Below are 22851 nucleotides of genomic sequence, written 5' to 3'. Positions count from 1 at the left end.
ATAAGTAATATTTATATTATACATAAAATAGATGTGAACATTTCATATTCATATCTTGCTTTGTTTTGTGAGAAATATGCACCTGTGATATTGTTACTGTTCTCAAGGCCATAGTCATATCCATCATCTCTCACAGATTCTCCCAAATCTACACAATGTTTTTTTTTTTTATCTTTTATTTAATGAATATAAATTTCCAAAGTACAGCTTATGGATTACAGTGGCTTCCTCCCCCCCATAACTTCCCTCCCACCTGCAACCCTCCCCTTTCCCACTCCCTCTCCCCTTCCATTCACATCAAGATTCATTTTCAATTCTCTTTATATGCAGAAAATAAGTTTAGTATATATAAAGTAAAGATTTCAACAGTTTGCCCTCACATAGCAACACAAAGTGAAAAAATACCGTTGGAGTACTAGTTATAGCATTAAATAACAGTGTACAGCACATTAATGACAGAGATCCTACATGATATTTTTTAAAAAATTGATTAATTTTCTATGTAATTTCCAATTTAACCCCAAGTTTTTCTTTTTTTCATTTTCAATTATCTTTATATACAGAAGATTGATTCAGTATATACTAAGTAAAGATTTCATCAGTTTGCACCCACACAGAAACACAAAGTGTAAAAATACTGTTTCAGTACTAGCTATATCATTACTTCACATTGGACAACCCATTAAGGACAGATCCCACATGGGATGTAAGTACACAGTGACTCCTGTTGCTGACTTAACAATTTGATACTCCTGTTCATGGCGTCAGTAATCTCCCTAGGCTCTAGTCATGAGTTGCCAGGGCTATGAAAGTGTTTAGGGTTCGCCAACTTTGATCTGATTCTGACAGGGTCATAGTCAAAGTGGAAGTTCTCTCCTCCCTTCAGAGAAAGGTACCTCCTTCTTTGATGGCCCCGTTCTTTCCACTGGGATCTCACTCACAGAGATCTTTCATTTAGGTCTTCTTTTTTTTTTCTTTTCCATGGTATCTTGGCTTTCCATGCCTACAATACTCTCATGGGCTCTTCAGCCAGATCCGAATGCCTTAAGGGCTGATTCTGAGGCCAGAGTGTTGTTTAGGACGTCTGCCATTCTATGAGTCTGCTGTGTATCCCATTTCCCATGTTGGATCCTTCTCTCCCTTTTTGATTCTATCAGTTAGTATTAGCAGACACTTGTCTTGTTTGTGTGATCCCTTTGATTCTTAGACCTATCAGAGCCATCGAATGTGAACTGAAATTGATCTTTTGGACTAGTGAGATGGCATTGGTACATGCCACCTTGATGGGATTGCATTGGAATTCCCTGGCACGTTTCTAACTCCACCATTTGGGACAAGTCAGATTATGCATGTCCCAACTTGTACATCTCCTCCCTGTCTTTTTCCCACTCTTAAATTTAACAGGGATCACTTTTCAGTTAAAATTTAAACACCTAAGAATAATTGTGTGTTAATTACAGAGTTCAACCACTAGTACTAGAACAACAACAACAACAACAACAAATACTAAAAAGGATAAAGTATTACATTGTACATCTAGAGTCAGGACAAGAGCTGATCAGGCCATTGTTTCTTATAGTGTCCATTTCATGAAGGCTAGTTTTATCATTACTTCTCATAGTACAACATATTAAGGACAGAGGTCCTACATAGGTAGAAGGGCACAGTGACTCCTGTTGTTGATTTAACAATTGGCACTTGTATTTATGACATCAGTGATCACCTGAGGCTCGCTCTTGTCATGAACTGCCAAGGCTATGGAAGTCTTCTGAGTCCACAAACTCTGACATTTTGTAGACAGGGCCATAATCAAAGTGGAAGTTCTCTCCTCCCTTCTGTGAAAGGTACCTCCTTCTTTGATGGTCCTTTCTTTCCACTGGGATCTCACTCACAGAGATTTTAAGGTAGGCCATTTTTTGTCAGAGTGTCTTGGCTTTCCATGCCTGAAATGCTCTCATGGGCTTTTTAGCCAGATCCAAATGCCTTAAGGGCTGATTCAGGTGGCAGAGTGCTGTTTTGGGCATTTGTCATTCTATCAGTCTGCTGTGTGGCCTGCTTCCCACGTTGGATTATTCTCTCCTTTCTAATTCTATCTATTGTTATTAGCAGACACTTGGTCTTATTTATGTGATTGCTTTGACATATATTCATAACTTTATGATCCATTATGCACTTAAAATGATCACTTTTTAAACTTTCATTTAATAAATATAAATTTCCAAACTACAGCTTTTGGATTACAGTGGCTTTTCCCCCACATAACTTCCCTCCTACTTGCAACCCTCCCATCTCCTGCTCCCTCTCCCATTTCATTAAAATGATCACTTTAACTAGCGCAATGACATTATCACCTGCCAACTTAATGGGATTTGGAGTCCCAGGGCAAGTTGTTAGCTTTACCCTTAGGTAAAGTCCGTGGGAACATGTGTGGAACTGTACATCTCCTCACTCTTTTATTCCCACTCTTATTTTTTCATAGGGATCATTTTTCAATTGGGATTAAACACTTAAGAATAATTCTTTGTTAAGATTTCAACATTTCAACCAATGATATTAAGTATAAAAAGAAAATACCAGAAAGAATAAAATAGTAAGCTGTTCCTTCACAGTCAGGACAAGGGCTGATCAAGTCATTGCTTCTCATAGTGTCAGTTTCATTTCCACAGGTTTCCTGTTAGGTGCTCAGTTAATTGTCACAGATCAGGGAGAACATGTGATATTTGTCCCTTTGGGACTGGCTTATTTCACTCACCATGAAGTTTTCCAGATTCCTCCATTTAGTTGCAAATGACTTGATTTCATTTTTTTACCACTGTGTAGTATTCCATGGGGTATATATCCCATAATTTCTTTATCCAGTCTTCCATTGATGGGCATTTAGATGGATTCCATGTCTTAGCTATTGTGAATTGAGCTGCAATAAACATGGAGGTGCAGATAGCTCTTTGATTTACCAATTTAATTTACCTTGGGTAAATTCCGAGGAGTGGGAAGGCTGGGTTGTATGGTAGGGCTACATTCAGATTTCTGAGGTATTTCCAAACTGGTAAAGCTACTATTGAAGACAGTTTGCAGATACCTCAGAAATTGCATCATAGATTTCTGTGGCAACTTCAAACTCACTTTATGAGAACAAGGGAGGGACTAGTGCTGTGGCAAAATAGGCTGATTCTACCCATGGTGTCGGCATCCCATATGGGTGTCAGGTCCTGTCCCGGCTGCTCCTCTTTGGATCCAGCTCTCTGCTATGGCCTGGGTAAGCAGTAGAATAAGGTCCAGGAATTGGGCCCTCACACACATATGGGAGACCCAGAAGATTTTGGCTCTGACTCTTGCCTCAGACTGGCTCAGCACTGGCCAGTGAAGCCATCTGGTGAGTGACCAGAGGATGGAAGACCTCTCTCTATCTGTCTCTCCCTCTCTCAAATAAATTTTAAAAATCTTTTTTTTCTCTAAAAGAAAAATACAATAATGGAAATCCCTGGGCCTCAATCTTTGGGAATCTAGTGCATACATAAGGCCATATAGTATTGCCAATTTTGTTCTCAGTCATAGAAGGATAATTATAGGCTGCCCCAATGAGCTGGAAAAGGGTTCAGTGGGCTTTTAGAAGGAACTTGCACTGGCAGGAAGCCCAAACAAATGGCAGAGGAACAGGATTCCCAGTGTGTACCCAGTTGAACTTACCAAGTCATGGAATCCCAGGACTCCCAAAAGGACCATTTCCTTGTTAAAAAAAAAAAAAAAAAGAGTGATAACAGGCAGCTGATGTCACAGCAAGGACAGAAGGGAAGACACCCAGGAAAATGGACTCAGCAGCATCTGGGATCTCCGTGAATCCCTGCCATGGGTCAGCTCTCCAACAACAGGCTGGTGGACACAGCAGTGCTCACCTTTCCCCAGTAACATGTGAGGACCAGACCCCATTCCTGGCTGGCTCGCCATGTGTTACATTCAAAATTAGGCCCAGGCTGCTCCCCACTGAATAGCCGATTCACCAGAAATGAGAACTGATGCGAGGAGACAACTTTATTTAAGAAGCCAACATTCTTAGAGAAAAAGCAGACCTCTTTGATCCCAAATGTGCTCTTTCCCAAGAGTGCTAGTTCCTCAAAGGAACCTGGTGCCTTTCACTGACTCCATCTCTGGTGAATTGCACTCTAGTGGTGAGCAGCCTGGACCTAATTTTGGCCAATAAAAAGACACTCTGGAACATGGGCATTCCAACCAGTCGCTTAGCTGCTAACTATTTATCCACTCCTCTTGTTATTAAGTTTTAAACAGGCCATATTGCTATCCTTTTGTACTATCATATGATCTGAAATATTTTTCAATTATTATATATGCACACACATATGTATGAATATATCTGTATATATGTATTACCTTACCTGGGAAGAGAAAGAACATTTAATTCAAACAGTAAAACCAAAAATAAAAACTAAAAAAGGCGTCTTGGGGATGTGGGACGTCACTGAATCATATGGGAACTGGAGCATTTGGTGTGGGAAGCACAGGTAGGCAGCTAAGACTTCTGAACTTGAGCTGAGCCCCTCACCACTTACTGAAATAAACTGATGGAATGACCGCTTGTCCCTAGAATTACAGATATTACACTACAGGAAAATTCACAATAGAGAGTTGTTCATAGTAAGAACTAAAAACAGTTTTCTCTATTAATATCACAACGAAATTACTAAAAATGCTGACATAAATGTATAGGAGAGGCTGGCACGTGAGTCGTACCCTCATCACTTTCAATAAATCAATGTAACAGCTTTGAGCCCTTAAAATTCTCACCATTTAAACCCAAACAATGATTAAAAAAACAAACTAGGAATAAGACCCCAAACATCTCAGCGCGAGCCCCCAGATCCCCTATGCACCCTGTGCTCTCCTGAATGAAAACAGCGACTTCTGCTCCCCAGCCCCTCCCCATCTGACACAGGTCTCCCCCAAGATCAACTCCTTTAGGTGCCTGCACTGAATCCCACACTTCTCAAGGTCGGGCATTCGGGCTGTGTTTGTGACTCCGTATTAGATCGGCAGTGGATCTGCGGAATACATTTTAATCGTTCAAACCACTTGGGCAACAGAGGGTTCACAATGCAGTGGACACCGCTCAGTCGGGAAAGTGGGGACTTTTGGGCAGAAGTCCGTGTTCTAATTCCAACTGTTTAAAGAGACGGAGAGCTGACCCCAAATCTGCACCCTGGTATGGACACAAAGGTGGACACAACCCCAGCCCCACCAGCCTCCCCGAGTCCAGCGCTCAGGACTCCCACAAAGAGGAGCACCTGGCACCGGCACCTGGCACTGGCACCGGTCTTGGGAGCGCTCCTCTCACTCCAGCGCCTGCGGAGCCGAAGACGGAGCCGGGCTTCAGGCAGCAGCTGCCAGGCTGGGATGGAGAGCGCTGTCACCCCGCTCCGCAGCGACGCCCAGCGGGATGCAACGTCTCCCTGTGCCCTGGAGAGGTGTGGGGGGAAGGGCTGGTGCGCTCGGGCCGCAGCCAATCCCGAGGAGGGAGAAACTCCTGTATTGTGACGTCCGCAGACGGGGGCGGGGCGTCACGCCGGGAGGTGAGCGGTGCGCAGAGGGGGAGTCGTGGCTCCCGAATGCCGGCTGAGATGGGGTCTTGCTGGCCTTTGGGCGCGGCTCTGGCGCTCTTCTCCCTTCTGCTTCCGATGAGCTGCCGGCGGAGTCGGTGTGTGTGCGGTAATACAGTGTCTGCTCCGCTGCCCGCCCTCGTGCCCGCCGCCCACTGCAACCGTGAGTGGCGGGGCTCGGGCTCTGAGAGGCCCAGGGGGCCCGGCACCAGCAACCGCCCCTTACTTGGTGGGCGTCGCAGGCCGGGATGGGGTGCGAGTGGACAGTGTACCCGGGCCTGTGCCCTTCGGATTCCTCAGCGTTGCAGAGGGGGTGCGACCCCTGGACCCTCAGCGCCCCTCTGAGGGGCTGCCCATCTGTGCCTTTTCTGCATGGTTCTGCCAGGTTTGGGGATGAGAAAAGTGTAAACCCAGGAGGAAATGCTTGTCTCCCCTTCCATTCCAGTCCTGAATGAAAGAAGTTTGCCCCTGTTGGGTCTTCATCACATCAGAGGTGCTAGTGTTTCCCCCCCCTTGGGAATTTTTGTGTATGAGAATTTCAAACTAATTTACCCCCGAAGCTCCTACTTCTGATGGAAAAAAAAAAATTCAGTATATGTGAGGCTTTGCTGGTGTGGGTGAGACAGTGCCCTAAAATGAGGCATTCAGTGTTTCCTTGAAAGAGAAAAATCAGTAGCAGTGCAAGGGAAACAACATGATAATTATCTGAAACCTTATCAAACCCAGCTGTACTAACATGACATACACAGTTTATACTCGGTCTGTTTTCCATATTTAGAAATTTTTGTTTTGTATTTGATGAGCTGATTCTCCCTAGAAAGAAGTAAAATATGAATGAAAGTGGAGAATTGGAGCAAAACACAATAAATTTTGGAGAGAATAACTGACAAATCACAAATCAATGTTAAAATGAGGCATTGGGCAAAAAAAAAAAAAAAAAAAAAAGCTTTATTTGAAAGACACAGTGGCTAAGAAAAAGGGCTGGAAAGAGTGAGAGAGATCCTCCATGTGCTCACTGACTCTGCAAGTGCCCACAGCAGCTGGGTCTAGTCAAGGCCGAATCCTGTAGCCAGGAACTTCCACCTGAACTCCCATGTGGGTGATAGGGGCCCAAGTGGTTGACTTCTGCCGCATCCCAAGTGCACTAGCAGAGAGCTGATTGGAAGCAGTGCTCTGGTGAGGAATTCAGGTGTCTCAAGTGGCCCCTTAACCAACTATGCCACAACTCAGATCCCCTAATAGAAGCATGTTACTAAGATGTCAGTGGTTGTGTGTCCTTTTTGAAATGCTTGGTTCTTGGTTGTGCCACTTGACGTGCTTTTCATAGTCTTCTTTTGTCGATTTCTCTCTGATTGTAGTCAATAAAACCCACTATATGGAGCAGGCCATTATTTTAGTGATTAAGAGGCCCACATCCTGCATCAGAGTGCCTGGATTTGATTCCTGGATACAGTTCCTGATTCTTGATTCTTACTCCAGGTTCCTACCAATGCTAGACCCTGTGAGGCAACATAGATGGCCTAAGTGATTGGGTTCCATGCAGGAAGGAGAGCTAGATTGAGATCCTAGCTTCAACCTCAGCTGTTCCAGGCATTTGGGGAGTGAACCAGTGGGTGGCATATCTGTCTCTGTCTCTCTGTCCCTCAGATACTTTTCTAAAAAGCCAGATTGGTGTTGTCTTATCTGTTTTATGCAGAAAACATGACGTGTATATCCTGATTCCTCTGCCATAGATCCTTTCTTGCCATAGTTAAAATTAATCTTCCGTTCTATATTTTGACTTTCTTCATAACTTTTTAACAGTAATTTGATTTGTATGGTAGTGCATTTATATCTTTTTAAATATATGATAAACACATTGAAAAGACACAATCTGTATCTATAGCTTTGTGATGTCAGAGGACTTTTTTTTTATTATTCTCTCTCATTTGTTATTTTTTGTTGCCTTAAAAATACCCTCTTTTTTTATAAAGCATTTACGGTGGCTGCTCTGTTGGGTTACAGCTTCTGGGCAAAGACTGTATATTTTTGGGGTACGACTAGTTTATGTGATTGTAAAATAAAATTAATTATGAAAAGCTGCATATCTTGGGAAAAAACACAAAGTAGAAATGAATAATAATAACTTTGGAAATAATACTTTGGGGCACAAATAAGGATAACTTATGAAAAGTAGAGATTTAGCATAAAATACTATGCATTGCCTGTATAATTGGATTGACTATTTGAAAGGCAACCCTGTAATTGCCTCTCAACCCCTACAGTGAGTACCTGGAAAACCTTTAGAACTACCAAGTATCTATATCCTAAAGGGCTGGTACTTTTCACAGTGCGTTTCAGCTTTCATATCTTTAGCCAAAGGTATATATAAGAGTTATGAGAGGAGAAAATACCCAAAGTTTTATACTTTAAGGATAATTATAAGATAACATTAAATTTTATTCTGTTTCTCTAGTTATCAGAAGTGTAAGGCTTTCCTTCTCAATGAACATACATCATGATTTTACTATGTAAAGTGTAGAGGGATAACGTTTTCATTCATCTAAGCCAGCCATGTTAAGTCAAGCTTTTATTATATGCAGTAATATTCTGATTAACAGTGTTGAACCTGTATCCCATTCTGGTATCTAGTAAGTAGATTGGAAGATGATTTTGTAAACAGAGCTTTTAGTAACTATGCATTCCCCAAGCTACAAATTGCTAATTAAAAAAAAAAACTGATGTGTACAGCTTCTTTAATTATCTCTGAAGTCATTAGCACAATTATTAAAATACAGAATACACTAATGATGCACTTAGATATCAAAAAAGATAGAAACAGAAACAACATACCTAAAACAATGACAGTACCCATGGAAATATTTTATACCTTGGCTATACTGTTTTCTTTGGCAAGGATAACAGATAAGTTTGATCGTTTAAATGCTGCTTGGGATTGGTTTTTCAAGATGGGAGATTTGGAGGGAGCTTACTGCTCTAGTCTAGGGAATGATAGTTTTAAAGAAAAAAGTGGAGAGAGTAAAATCTCAGGGAAGAGTTAGGGAGAGGGAACTCCACACAAATTAGAGGAACACTGTGGACCTACAGGGAGGGTGGGGACATGCACAATTCAGGACCCTAGCAACCAAGAGCCTCAGCACTAGCTTTGGAGAGTGAGTGAGACCAGTCTACAGCAGCCCAAGCCACTGCTGATAAAGCTGTGAGAAGAGCCTAGTGTGAGTCTGGCTTGGAGCCCTGTGAAGGAGACAGCATACCTGCCAAACTAGAAGGAAAATAGGAGGGAGGGGCACATTTCTCTTTCCCTGACCACCTGGCACTAGCATCCTGTACCTAGCTGAGAGAGAGAGCAGGTGCAATTTTGGACATGTATAACAGCTATACCAGCTAATGAGCACGAATCTAGAAATCAGCCAGGAGGAGACACCTAACCTAGTATGGCTAGGAGAATTGACAGGGGGCTGGGTGCTCATGACTGTGTGAGCCTTATGTGACAGGACTGTGAAAACATTGTGGCTGCATGGGAGGGCACAGTTTATGGCTGGGACTTTGAGAAGTCATTGTAGGTGACTCCATATGCTTGGGGCTCCCTGATTCCCTTGTGAGGGTCACTGCTGTGCGATCTGTGTTCACACCGAGGAATGCACAGATCCTTGGTGTGATTCTTGTGGCAGTGCAGATGAAAACTGTACAAACTGGGGCTAGCAGCCAGGCATTGGTCTCATTTAAGGAGAGGAGGTAAGCATGAGAATACACACAGAGCAGATAAATTCCCCTCTGGAAAAAAAAAGAGCACGCGCGAGAGAGATTTACCATGTCCAACTTAGGTGTCACCTTGGGCACTTCCCTCACCCTGGAGCACTGAACAGAACTCCCTGACGTCACCAGCTCAAGCCTATGTGTACACACTGAAGGAGTGGACAGTTCACTAAGTGACAGAGGCATAGTCCAAAGATAAAAACCATCTCATGGCGGGGGGGGGGGGGGACAAGTATTTCCAAAAATGCCTCATAATGCAGCAATTCAAGAAACAATAAGGAAGACAACATGATGCTCCCAAAAGAACACAACATTTCAGTACTAGAATGTGAAGATGGAGATTGAAGGAATGCCAGAAAGAGAATTCAATAAGTTGATCATATGATTACTTAGAAATAACCAGAAGAAAATCCATGACCTAAAGAAATCTGTACCTGACATGAGTGAAATTTTTTCTCATGAAATTGAGATTTTAAAGAGAAATCAAAAAGAAATATTGGAAATGAAGAATTTAATACAACGAATGAAGATGCAATGGAAAGCCTTAAGAACAGACTCAGTGAGGTAGAAGAAAGAATATCTGAGTTAAAAGACAAATCTCTGTAAATTTTTACAATCAGACCAAAAAGAAGAAGGAGAAGGAAAATTAGAATACTAAAAAAAGTGTTGGAGATTTATGAGATACCATCAAACCAACAAACAAATGGGTTAGAATTTGTTAGAAGGTCTTTAAATGGAATAATTACAGAAAACTTCCATAATTTGGAGACAGAAAGGGATGTCCAAGAACAGGAAAAACAAAGAGCTCCTAGTAGAGAGGGACAGAAAAGCTCTTGACCACAACACATGGTAGTGAAACTCTCCACAGAAAAACATAACGATTCTACAATGTGCACTAGAAGAAAGCTGGGTTGCTTTCAGAGGGTCTCCAATTAGAATCACAGCTGACTTCTCATTAGAAACCACACAGGCTAGAAGACAATGGTGAGATATATTCCAAATCTTAAGAGAAAAAACTGTCAACCCAGAATGCTGTATCCAGCAAAGCTCTCATTTATGAATGAAGGTAAAATAAAGACCTTCCATAACAAAAAAGAAAGTGAAAGAATTTGTCACCTCTTATCCAGCTTTACAAAAGATGTTTAAGGATGTGCAACAGACAGAAACACAGAAACATGGTCATCACTATGTGGACCTACATGCAGTGTGTGGACATGCACAACTCAGGACCCCTGCAAAGATGAAACAAGGTGAAGGCAGAAAACCTCCCAGTAAAAGTACAAAAGAAATCCAAACTGAACAATAGGAATATTTATGGAAAAATGGCAGGGCAAAGTTGTAACATATAAATAGTCACCTTATATGTAAATGGCCTCATCCCTCCTGTTAAACGCTACAGACTGGCTGACCGATAGACTTGCTACCTACAAGAAATACATCTCACCAACAAGGGTACACACAGACTGAAAGTAAAAGGATGGAAAAAGATATTCCATGCTAACAGAAATCAAAAAAGAGCTGGTACAACCATCCTTTAACACATTTTAACAAAATAATGTTAAAAGAGACAAGGTCACTAGCTAATGATTAAGGGATCAATTCAACAGGAAGATGTGACTAGGTAAACATATACGTACCTAATTACAGGGCACTGGGTTATTTAAAAAGAAATGATAATGGATCTAAAGAGAGGCCTAGACTCCAATACAGTAGTAACGGGGAACTTTAATACTCAACTTTCAGCAATGAATAGATCAACCAGACAGAAAATCAGCAATGAAACCATAGAGTTAATTGTCACTGTAGACCAACTGGACCTAATGGATATCTACCAAATTTTTCAAGCTATAGATGCAGAATACACGTTCTTCTCACTGGTGCATGGAACTTTCTAAAATAGACCGCATGCTAGGCCATAAAACACATCAGTGCAAATTCAAAAAAATGAAATCATACCATGCACCTTTTCTGACCATATGGAATGACACTAGAAATTAACAACTCAAGAATGTCTAGAACATATGAAAATCCATGAAGACTGAAATCCAAAGAGAAATAAAAAATTTTCTGGAAACAAGTGAAGACAACAACACAACATATAAAAACTTATGAGAAACAACAAAAGCAATGTGAAGAGGAATGTTTATAGCAATTGGTGCCTACCTCAAGAAATTGGACTGGCACCTAATAAATAAGCTTTCAACGCATTTTAAGGACCTAGAAAAACAACAGCAAACCAATCCCAGAACTAGTAGGAGAAAATAATTTAAAAAGAGTAGAAATAAAAAAAATTGAGACCAGAAAATCTATGCAAAAGATCAGCAAAATGAAGAGCTGGCTTTTTGAAAAAATAAACAAAAATGACACATCATTGGCCCAACTAACCAAAAAAAGGAGAGGGGAGACCCAAATTAATAAAATTAGAAATGAAAAAGAAAATGTAACAGACACCACAGAAATAAAAGAATCATCAGAAATTATTACAAAGTCCTGTATGCCAATAAACCAGGAAGCCTAGAAGAAATGGATAGATCCTGAACACATATAACCTACCTCAATTGATCCATGAATACATAGAAAAGTTAAACAGATCTATACCCAAGACAGAAATTGAATCACTAAAAAAGGCACTCCCAGCAAAAAAAAAAAAAAAAACAAAAACAAAAAAAAAACTATGAATGAATGGCTTCACTGCTGAATCCTACCAAACCCTACCATACAACCCAGCCATCCCACTCCTTGGAATTTACCCAAAGTAAATTAATTTGGCTAATAAAAAAGCTATCTGCACATTAATGTTTATTGCAGCTCAATTCACAATAGCTAAGACCTGGAACCAACCCAAATGCCCATCAACAGTAGACTGGATAAAGAAATTATGGGACATGTACTCCATAGAATACTATACAGCAGTAAGGAACAATGAAACCCAGTCATTTGCAACAAGATGGAGGAATCTGGAAAACATCATGCTGAGTGAATTAAGCCAGTCCCAAAGAGACAAATATCATTTGTTTTCCCTGATCGGCGACAACTGAACACCAAAGGGGAAACCTGTTGAAGTGAAATGGACACTATAAGAAACAATGGCCTGATCAGCTCTTGTCCTGACTCTAGATGTACAATGTAATACTTTATCCTTTTTAGTATTTGTTGTTGTTGTTGTTGTTGTTCTAGTACTAGTGGTTGAACTCTGTAATTAACACACAATTATTCTTAGGTGTTTAAATTTAACTGAAAAGTGATCCCTGTTAAATTTAAGAGTGGGAAAAAGAGAGGGAGGAGATGTACAATTTGGGACATGCTCAATCAGACTTGCCCCAAATGGTGGAGTTAGAAATGTGCCAGGGGATTCCAACACAATCCCATCAAGGTGGCATGTACCAATGCCATCTCACTAGTCCAAGTGATCAATTTCAGTTCACATTCGATGGCTCTGATAGGTCTAAGAGTCAAAGGGATCACACAAACAAGACAAGTGTCTGCTAATACTAACTGATAGAATCAAAAAGGGAGAGAAGGATCCAACATGGGAAATGGGATACACAGCAGACTCATAGAATGGCAGATGTCCTAAACAACACTCTGGCCTCAGAATCAGCCCTTAAGGCATTCGGATCTGGCTGAAGAGCCCATGAGAGTATTGTAGGCATGGAAAGCCAAGATACCATGGAAAAGAAAAAAAAAAGAAGACCTAAATGAAAGATCTCTGCGAGTGAGATCCCAGTGGAAAGAACGGGGCCATCAAAGAAGGAGGTACCTTTCTCTGAAGGGAGGAGAGAACTTCCACTTTGACTATGACCCTGTCAGAATCAGATCAAAGTTGGCGAACCCTAAACACTTTCATAGCCCTGGCAACTCATGACTAGAGCCTAGGGAGATTACTGACGCCATGAACAGGAGTATCAAATTGTTAAGTCAGCAACAGGAGTCACTGTGTACTTACATCCCATGTGGGATCTGTCCTTCATGGGTTGTCTAATGTGCAGTGATGCTATAACTAGTACTGAAACAGTATTTTTACACTTTGTGTTTCTGTGTGGGTACAAACTGATGAGATCTTTACTAATTATATACTGAATCGATCTTCTGAATATATAAAGATAATTGGAAATGAAAAAAAAAAACCTGGTGTTAAATTGGAAATGGCATAGAAAATTAATTAATTTTTAAAAAAATATTATGTAGGATCTCTGTCTTTAATGTGCTGTACACTGTTATTTAATGCTATAACTAGTACTCCAACAGTATTTTTTTTTCACTTTGTGTTGCTATATGGGGGCAAAGTGTTGAAATCGTTACCTAATTTATACTAAACTGATCTTCTGTATATAAAGAGAATTGAAAATGAATCATGATGTGATTGGAAGGGGAGAGGGAGCGGGAAAGGGGAGGGTTGTGGGTGGGAGGGAAGTTTTGGGAGGGGGAAGCCATTGTAACCCATAAGCTGTACTTTGGAAATTTATATTCATTAAATAAAAGTTTAATTAAAAAATGAACTAACTACAATACTTCTCAAGCTATTCAAAACAATTGAAAGGGAAGTAATCCTCCCAAACTCCTTCTATGAAGCCAGCATCAGCTTAATTCCTAAACCTGAAAAAGATACAACAGAGTAAGAGATTTATAGACCAATTTCCCTGATGAACATAGGTGTAAAAAGCCTCACAAAATACTAGCCAATGGAATCTAAAAATACATCAGAAAGATCATTCACAAACCAAGTGGGATTTATCCCGGATATGCAGGGATATTTCACCACTCATAAATCAATCAATGGGATACTTCACATTAACAAATTGCAGAACAAAAACCATATGATTCTCAGAGTAGATGCAGAGGACGCATTTGACAACACCTTTTCATGATGAAAACATTAAACAAATTGGGTATAGAAGTAACGTTCTTTAAAACAATCAAGACAATTTATGACAAAACCACAGCAAGTATCATATTGAATGGGGAAAATTTGAAAGCATTCCCACTGAAATCCAGAACAAGAGAAGGATGCCACTCTCACCATTTCTATTCAATTTAGTCCTGGAAGTTTTAGAGCCTTTAGAAAAGAAAAAGAAGTCAAAGGGACACAAATTGAGAAGGAAGAAGTCCAACTATCACTATTTGCAGATGACGTGATTCCATAATAGAAGAGCCAATTAAGAGACTATTAGAACTCAGAGAAGAGTTTTCTAAAGTGCAGGATATAAAATCAGCACACAAAAATCAATTGCCTTTGTATACACAGACAATGTCATGGCTGAGAAAGAATTACTAAGATCAATCCCATTTACAATAGCTACAAAAAATCAAATGCCTTGTAATAAATTTAGCCAAGTATGACAAAATCTCTACAATGAGAATTACAAAACATTAAAGAAAGAAACAACAAACAAGACACACACACACAGAAATTGGAAATTCTTCCTTTTTCATGGATTGGAAGAATCAGTATCATCAAAATGTCCATATTACTGAAAGCAATTTAGAGATTCAATGTGATACCAATCAAAATACCAATTCATTCTTCTCAGATACAGAAAAAAAATGGTGCTGAAATTCATATGGAAACAGAGGAGACTCCAAATACCTAAAGCAAGATTATAAAATAAAAACAAAGCTGGAGCCAACATAATACCATATTTCAAGACACACTACAGGGCAATTAGAACAGCCTGGTACTGGTACAAAAACAGATGGATAGACCAATGAAACAGAGTAGAAATGCCAGAAGTCAACTCATGCATCTACAACCAACTTTTCTTTGACAAAGGAACTAAAATCAATCCCTGGAGCAAGGACAGGCTCTTCATAAGATGGTGCTGGAAAAACTGTATCTCCACATGCAGTAGTATGAAGCAAGATGCCTACTTACAGCTTACACAAAAATCCACTCAAAATGGATCAAAGATCTAAATCTATGACTCAATACGATCAAATTATTAGAGGACACTGGGGAAGACTTTGCCATAGGCAAAGAGTTCTTGGAAAAGACCCCAGAGGCACAAACAATCAAAGCCAAAATTGACAAATAGGATTACATCAAGCTGAGAAGCTACTGCACTGAACACTGAGCAAAATGAAGAGGCAACAGACTGAATCAGATAATTGATTTGCAAACTATGTAACTTATAAAGGATTAATAAGCAGACCATATAAAGAGATCAAGAAACTCAACAAAATCAAAACAACCCAGTTAAGAAACAGGCAAAGGATGTAAACAGGCATATTTCAAAAGAGGGAATCCAAATGGTCAACAGACACATGACAAAATGTTCATGATCACTAGCCATCATGGAAATGCAAATAAAAAGCATAATGAGGTTTCCCCTCATCCCCGTTAGAATAGCTGTCCTACAGAAATCAACAAACAACAAATGCTGGTGAGGATGTGGGGAAAAAGGTATCTTAATCCACTATTGGTTGTTATGTAACCCGGTACAGTCACTGTGGAAGATAGTGTGGTGATACCTCAGAAATCTGAATATAGACCTACTGTATGGCCCAGGAATCCCATTCCTGGGAATTTACCCAAGGGAAATGAAATCAGCACCTGAAAATGTGTTCTGTACTCCCATGTTTATTACAGCTCAATTCACAATAGCTACAATAGTGAATGAACCCAAGTTCCTGACACCTGAAGACTGGATAAAGAAATTAAAGGATATGTACACAATGGAATACTACAGAGTGATAAAAAATGAAATCTGGTTATTTATAACAAAATGAATGAAACTGGAAACATACTTAGGGAAATAAGCCAGTCCACAAAGGACAAATTCCATATGTTTTCCTTAATCTGTGATAAGAGAGTGCCTAAAGGTAATCTATAGAAATAAAACTGACACTTCAAAATGGAATGACTTTGAACAGCGCTTGTCACAACTGTTGAGGAGCCATTTTTTTTCATACAGTTTGTTGAACTCTTTACTTAGCACAGGACTAATTTTTTGTGTATAAAATTAATGGAAAATAGTAAAAAATTAAGAATGAAAATATGAGAGGGAGGAGAAAGAGGGGTGGGAGTGTGGATGGGAAGGTGAGTCTAGTGGAAGAATCACTATATTCCTAAAGTTATATTTATAAAATGCATGAAGTTTTATTCCTTAAATAAAAGATTTCTGAGGGAAAAAGGAATGAAACTCATGCTGTAACTTATTTTTATGAACTTTAATAAAAATGCTAACAAGTTGATATCAACTGTGATTACACTTAAATATAGGGAAATGAGAAAATATATTGCAGGAGCACAATAAATTGATGAGAATGGGGCCTTACAATTCAGAGCAGGGAGCCTACTCACAGAGGCACATTTTGGTTCTAGGTGGGGCTGGGAACTGAGTGCTACTGTCCACTCCCTGAGCACCCAGTGAGTTCTGAGGCCATCTGCCCCTGCTGCTCTGGGGACTCAGTCAAGATGACATTCACAGTGACCTGATCTTCTTGGCCTTGAGGCTGTTGCTATCCCTCTATACAGGGGCTCCACCAAGAAGGACATCTTGTAGCTACAGAGTCACCAAGAGCCTCACCTCAGGCTGGCTCCCAGGCCCTGCCCGGCAGCAGCAGTCCTGGAGCACAACAGTCCCCATGGGAATTGGCCTGCTGCAGACAGACAAACGTGGATGCCACTCTCTGCAACTGCACAACAGGGAGCGCCTCTTCCACCCCCTCCCTAGGCTTCACACATCCCTGCCCAGCGTTCACCTCTCTATCTTGTAGAACCTCTCCATAGCCTGGAACCAGAGTCCAAATCATTTGTCAGCCTGAAAGTTGTATTTGCTGGCTGCCACCTGGAGCAGCTGGATGTTTTGAAGAGCATTTATCTCCTGGGGTCAGAGGAACAGACTGGACACTGAGAGGCCTGCATTGGGAATGCTGTAGGGGCCTGGTGGGGGGAGAGGCTAAGGGCTGGCTTTTGGGTCCTTTCTCTCAAGGCCAACACCCTCAATCCCATCCAGGCCTCATCCTGTCATCAGAATTGAATTCAACAGCGGCCCTTCCTCCAGAGATTTTGCCTTTTTTTCCAGGCCCCTAACCACTCCTTCCCTGGGGATGGGTCTCCTCATCTTGTGTGAACCAAGCCTCCAGATAAAGCAAAGATGCAGGAAGTGAGTCCTGGAGTCCTGCCCAGGGGCGTCTATGATCCCCACATCCCTTCCCTGCTCTGAGGAGAGGGAACAGCTGCTTATGTTCCTCATTTCTGTATGTTGATCTCACCCTCCTGGAATTCAAGCAAGTCCATCAGAGCAGCCCTCAGTCATTGATTAGCCCCTTTCCTCCTCTTCTCATGTGACCCTAGTTCCAGGGCCCTCCAAGAATATTCAGGAAAAGGACTTGGATCTTGGTCAGGCTCTGGGCTCTGCAGATTGGGACATGGCAGCCAAGGTTAGAGACCTGCAGTATCAACCCTATCTGGTGACAGATGGGGGAACTGAGGCCTGGGAATGGATGGGAGTGTTCAGCTGAGGGCTGCTGGCTGACCTTGAAGGGTTCCGATAGTTTTCACTGTTGTGGCCCCACCCAAAGCGGAGGCTGAGGCAACTCAGCCAGGAACTTGTGCAGCTTTGCAGTCAGGCACTGTGTGGCTTCAACACTCAATGAACAGGGAAAGACGCCTGATTGGAGGCTCCACCCCTGATAGGTGAGATTCAGGTGATCTCTACCTTAGGTGCAGCTGTGAAACAGGGGCAAGTGGTGACCAGGTGCTGTGTCTAAGGCTCAGTCCAGGTTCTTCTCTCCAAGCTTCAGGGTCCTAGTGCCAGCCTCACTAACCCCAAGCTCACTCACATCCACAAAGTTCTTCACTGTAGTGTCCAGCATGTCCAGGTACTGGAGGAAGGTGCCAAGGAAGGGGACAGAACCCTGTGCAATCAGATGGTGGTGTTGAGCACCTGCTCTCACTGCCATCCAAGGCCTGGACTCTGAGATCTGGTCCACCCCAGCTATGGACTCTTTCCCAGGTCTCCAACTGGGAGCCATCCAGGAACCTAAACTGCTTCTCCCCATTCCCCCTCCATCAACCTCGGTGACTCTAAGGTCAGCAGAAAACTCTTAGGACAGGGACCCCTGTGGGGATGTCCAGTCACAGAGGTCATGTGGCCCCAGCCTATTCAACCCCAAGTCCATGGTTAGCCCAGCTGCTCTAGGCCCTGGCCTTGGCTTTCAATGTAGGTCTCTCAGGTATTGTGTGAGAAGGCAGAGGGGCTGCAGGAAGAAGGCCCTGCTCCCTTAACTTTTGCCACTGTAGGAGGTAGGTGCCCCTCATGCACGGGCACACTCACCTTCTTCTGCTGCCACTGTCTCATCTGGGCTCTGTGGATTCTGCTCCCAGGCAACTGACTTGGAGATCCCCATCTGCCAGGGTCAGGGTCAAGGTCTGAGAAATTGTCCTCCCCTCATGTGCACACATTGTGTCCCTCACGTTGTGCCCTGAATGTCTGGTTCCTATCAGTTGGTACAATGATCCCTACCCAGCAGCTCACACTTTCACTGGGGGTGGCCTCAGATGAGGGGCCTGGCCTCCTTAGGTGTCCTTCACATAGAGAAAAGGGTGCTGGGTTTCCCCCACCTCACAGGTCTCAGGTCTCAGGATCTTGACTGTCCCCCTCCTCTCACCTGGTGCCTAGGAGGAGGGCCAGACCCTGCACCCCACATCTCCCTCCTTGGCCTCTGAGGGACCATGTCTGTGACAGAGTAGGGCCCTCCCAGGTACTAGGTGTGACACTTTGCTTCGTGCCTTAGGTAGAAGCCTCTGAGACCTGGTATTTATAGAGCCACTGGGAATGCATGGAGTCTCAGATACTTCTCCAGATTCACCATTGTCCCTGGGCAAAGATGAGAATCCTGCCCATGTCATTGATTCTGTGTGTGTGCTTGTTAGTATTTGTAGGGAGGGAAGACTAGGCATCACAGCAAACATGTGGATCAGTCCCCAGTGTACTTAGTGAGACCCAATGCTGGGAAGCCCATTTGACCATGTGGGCCCTGGGAATCCTGTACTGTGTCACTGATGGTGCAGGCTGGGCAGCCCTTCCCATGGTGGTCCTGAACAGGTGGAATCATACAGCCTGGAGAAGCAGGACCAGCATGGAAACCAAAGATCCACAGATGCTCTCAGCCCCAGTGAAAGCCCAGCTGCCTGCACTACAGCCCATTACCATTGCCCCATGACCAAAACAATCTACCCCTGTGATCAAACCTTTCTTCCTGTTGTCCTAAGACAGCAAACCACAGGGATCGTTCAGGTTCACATTCAGGCAAACAAATAATCACTTCTGCCCTGGTACCCTTCCAACCTCACCCCTCCTCCCTTCCCAATCCCTTGCCCCCTGCATCCCAGACACCACATTACCTTCATGAGCTGATCCCTGCTCAGAGTGCTCTCCTTCAGATAGAGTCTTTGAAATTTGCAGGAGCTTTGTCTGATGTGAGAAAGGGAAAGTCATAAATTCAAATCTCTTTTATTCCAGAACCCAGAGGATCCACACTTCACAGGTGACTTTCCCCTTGAGCTTTCTGAGACCTCAGGACCCAGGGACTGGGTGGGGTTTGTGTGGATCCATTGCCCTATACTGAGCAGCTCTGTTATGACCATTGCAAGGTCTCCTGCACAAGTGGTTCCCGCGCTGTGTGGAGAGCAGGTGCAAGCATGCAATTTGGCAACAACCTGTCCTGACACTAAAGAAGATGTCATCCTCAGGCAGAAATCCTGGCCTTAGGTCCCAAGGAGTCTGAGAGGTGACTCTCCCCAACCCTTTCCCCAACGAGTTTGCTCCTACATCAATCATGTAGGCCTGAGGCAGGTGCCAGGTCCACCATGGTGCTCCTATGGGAAATGACTCCCACCTGGAGATTTTGCTCCACATTTCGTCAGATGGTGAATCAGGTGGTTCTGCAAATGGAGAGAATGGCATGGAATGAAAAGAAGTTCCTGAGGTCCAGACATTTCTAAGGAGTGGGTGAGTGGGTGGTGTCCTGGAACCCTGCCTGAGCCAGGTCAGCTCCCTTAGCTCACATCCTCCTTTTGCCAAAGACAAATGTCCATGGAGCAGCACAAGGACAACAATGAGACCCCATGATCCAACCCCTCACAGGCAAGATTGCATTTAATACTTGGCAGGAACACACATAGGAGGTGAGCATGAACCCCTGAGACGAGTGAGTCAAGTCCACACCTCTTGCTCTCAGGAAGGGCCCAGGGATCGAGCAAATCTGCAAACATAGACTGCACTCCTGAGAGTTCAGAAAAACATTGCACATTCCCATTGTGCAGAGACGGACCCCCTGGGCCACCCACAGTTTACCTTGGCCACCTTGATCCAGAGCTCCACCACCTGGGCCCTGTCCATAGCTTTCAGGCTGTGGTACCCTAAGCATGTAAACAGAACACAGTTGGTCACACTGTTGTACTAGGTGATGACAACGTGGACGGTGAGGCCTGGGAGCTCTGTGAGCTTCTTATTATCAGGGTTCCAGGTGGAGCACAGGCAATCATAGGGCACCACTTTCTGAAACAGCTCCTGAAAGGAGGAAATAGTTGGTCATTATATTATACTGGGTGATGACAGCATGGACCATATGTACCAGGTGCTCTGTGAGCTTTATGTTATCAGGGTTGGAGGTTGACCCCAAGCAATCAATGGGCACCACCTTCTGAAACAGCTCCTGGGAAGAGGAAAGTGTCCCATGGGCACTCTCGTGCACAGTGCACAGATGCCCACCATCCTAGGCAGCAGGCAGTGCTCTGAACTGCAGCTCAGGAAGATTCACATGGGGCTCCTGCCTATGAGAACTGCTGGGTTAGGTCCTCTGCCCTCTGAGGGTGCCCAGAACCTGATGGCTCAGAACCCAGCTGTAGAGGGAAGACAGGCATTTTTCTGCCAGACATCCTCACCAACCCCTCATCCTTCTGCCCATCCCCAACCACCCAGTGGTCCTTGTCTTTGTCAAAGTGCTCCTCCCTGTGGAAGTTAAAATAAGAGGTTGTGGTTTGTTTCTGCTCTAGGACCCAGTACAACTCTGGTGGTTAATCAGTGCCAAGGCTGGTGACACGTGGACCTGGTTGTACATCACCGTGTGTCTCTTCCATCATCACATGGGTCAGACCCAGCTGTGCTTTTTGCTGGCTCATCTCAGTTCATGTGCACAATCACTCTGCAGCTGACACTGTGTCTGCCAAGTCTCTGCTGTGCATAGGGGGCAGGAAGACCTGTGAATTAAGAAACTAGTTCTTGCAGTTCAATTCACAATAGCTAAGATATAGATTCAACTCAAATGTCCATCAATTGAAGACTGGATAAAGAATATGTACACCATGCAATACTATACAGTGGTAAAAAAGTGAGATCCTTTCATTTGCAACAAAATGGATACAACTGGAAAACATTAAGCTTAATGAAATAAGCCAGTCCCAGAAGGACAAATACCATATGTTATTCCCGATATTTGTTAACTAATAGAGCACCTAAAGGTAGTCTCTAGTAGTGAAATTGACACTTTGAGATGTGATGACTTTGAACAGCCCCTATTTCTTTCAAACAATTCTATTTAGTATAGAATTGATTTTATGTATATAAAATTAATTAATTGAAAATGGATCTTAGTAAAAAATAAGAATGAGAATAGGAGAGGGAGGAAGCAAGGTGGTGGTACTGCAGGTAGGAGGGTGGGTAGGTTGAAAAGAATCACCATGTTCCTAAATTTGTATTTATAAAAAGAATGAAGATTGTATAACTTCAATAAAAGGTTAAAAAAAGAAACTGGTCCAGGTCACATAGTTAGTGAGACATGAATCCTGCTGTAGACCCAGGTCACTGGTCTCTGGTCAGGGCTGCTGTGGGACATCTAGTGCTAAAGGCATGTCTTCTCCTGGCCCTGCCTTGTGGAGCCAGCTACTTACTGCATCTAGGAGCATCAGCTGCTCTGCCAGCAACTTGGCTGGAAACAGCAATGTCCAGTATCTCCTCTCAGTGTGAGTCCTTTATAGTCCCAGGACGTTGATCGAAGGACTCTGGTGCTCAGTCTGGTGCTGAAGTTGTGCCTGCCACCACAGCAGGTCCTAACTCTGCCAGCAGTGCTGAACTGACTCTGAGGCCAGTATTTGGAAGGACTGAAGCTCTGTATAAGGAGCAGGAGGTGTGAGAAGAGTAAGGGTCAGCAGCAGTAATCACATTCCAATGGCCTCTCCAAACCCAGGAGAATATCACTGCATTGAAGGGAGGTCAAGCCCCCAGACACCACCCCACGAGAGCCTCCCAGACTGCAGTGCTCCTCACCTTCTGCTTCTGTGTCAGTGGGCCTTTGGTGGCACAGGTTGACATACTCAAAGTGCACATAGCTCTTCAGATCACCGCTGGGCAGGTGGACCTTCATCTTCAGCAATAAGAAGTCTGTGCAGCCATAGAGCTGCAACATGAACTGGGCTTGGCATATTTTCATAAAGGAAGACATGTTGCTGGGAGAGCAGAATGGGCAGCATAGTCAGTCCCTA

This window comes from Lepus europaeus, chromosome 4 (assembly GCF_033115175.1).
Source record: "Lepus europaeus isolate LE1 chromosome 4, mLepTim1.pri, whole genome shotgun sequence".
Classification (NCBI taxonomy): domain Eukaryota; kingdom Metazoa; phylum Chordata; class Mammalia; order Lagomorpha; family Leporidae; genus Lepus; species Lepus europaeus.
Note: the sequence above shows the minus strand (reverse complement) of the source record.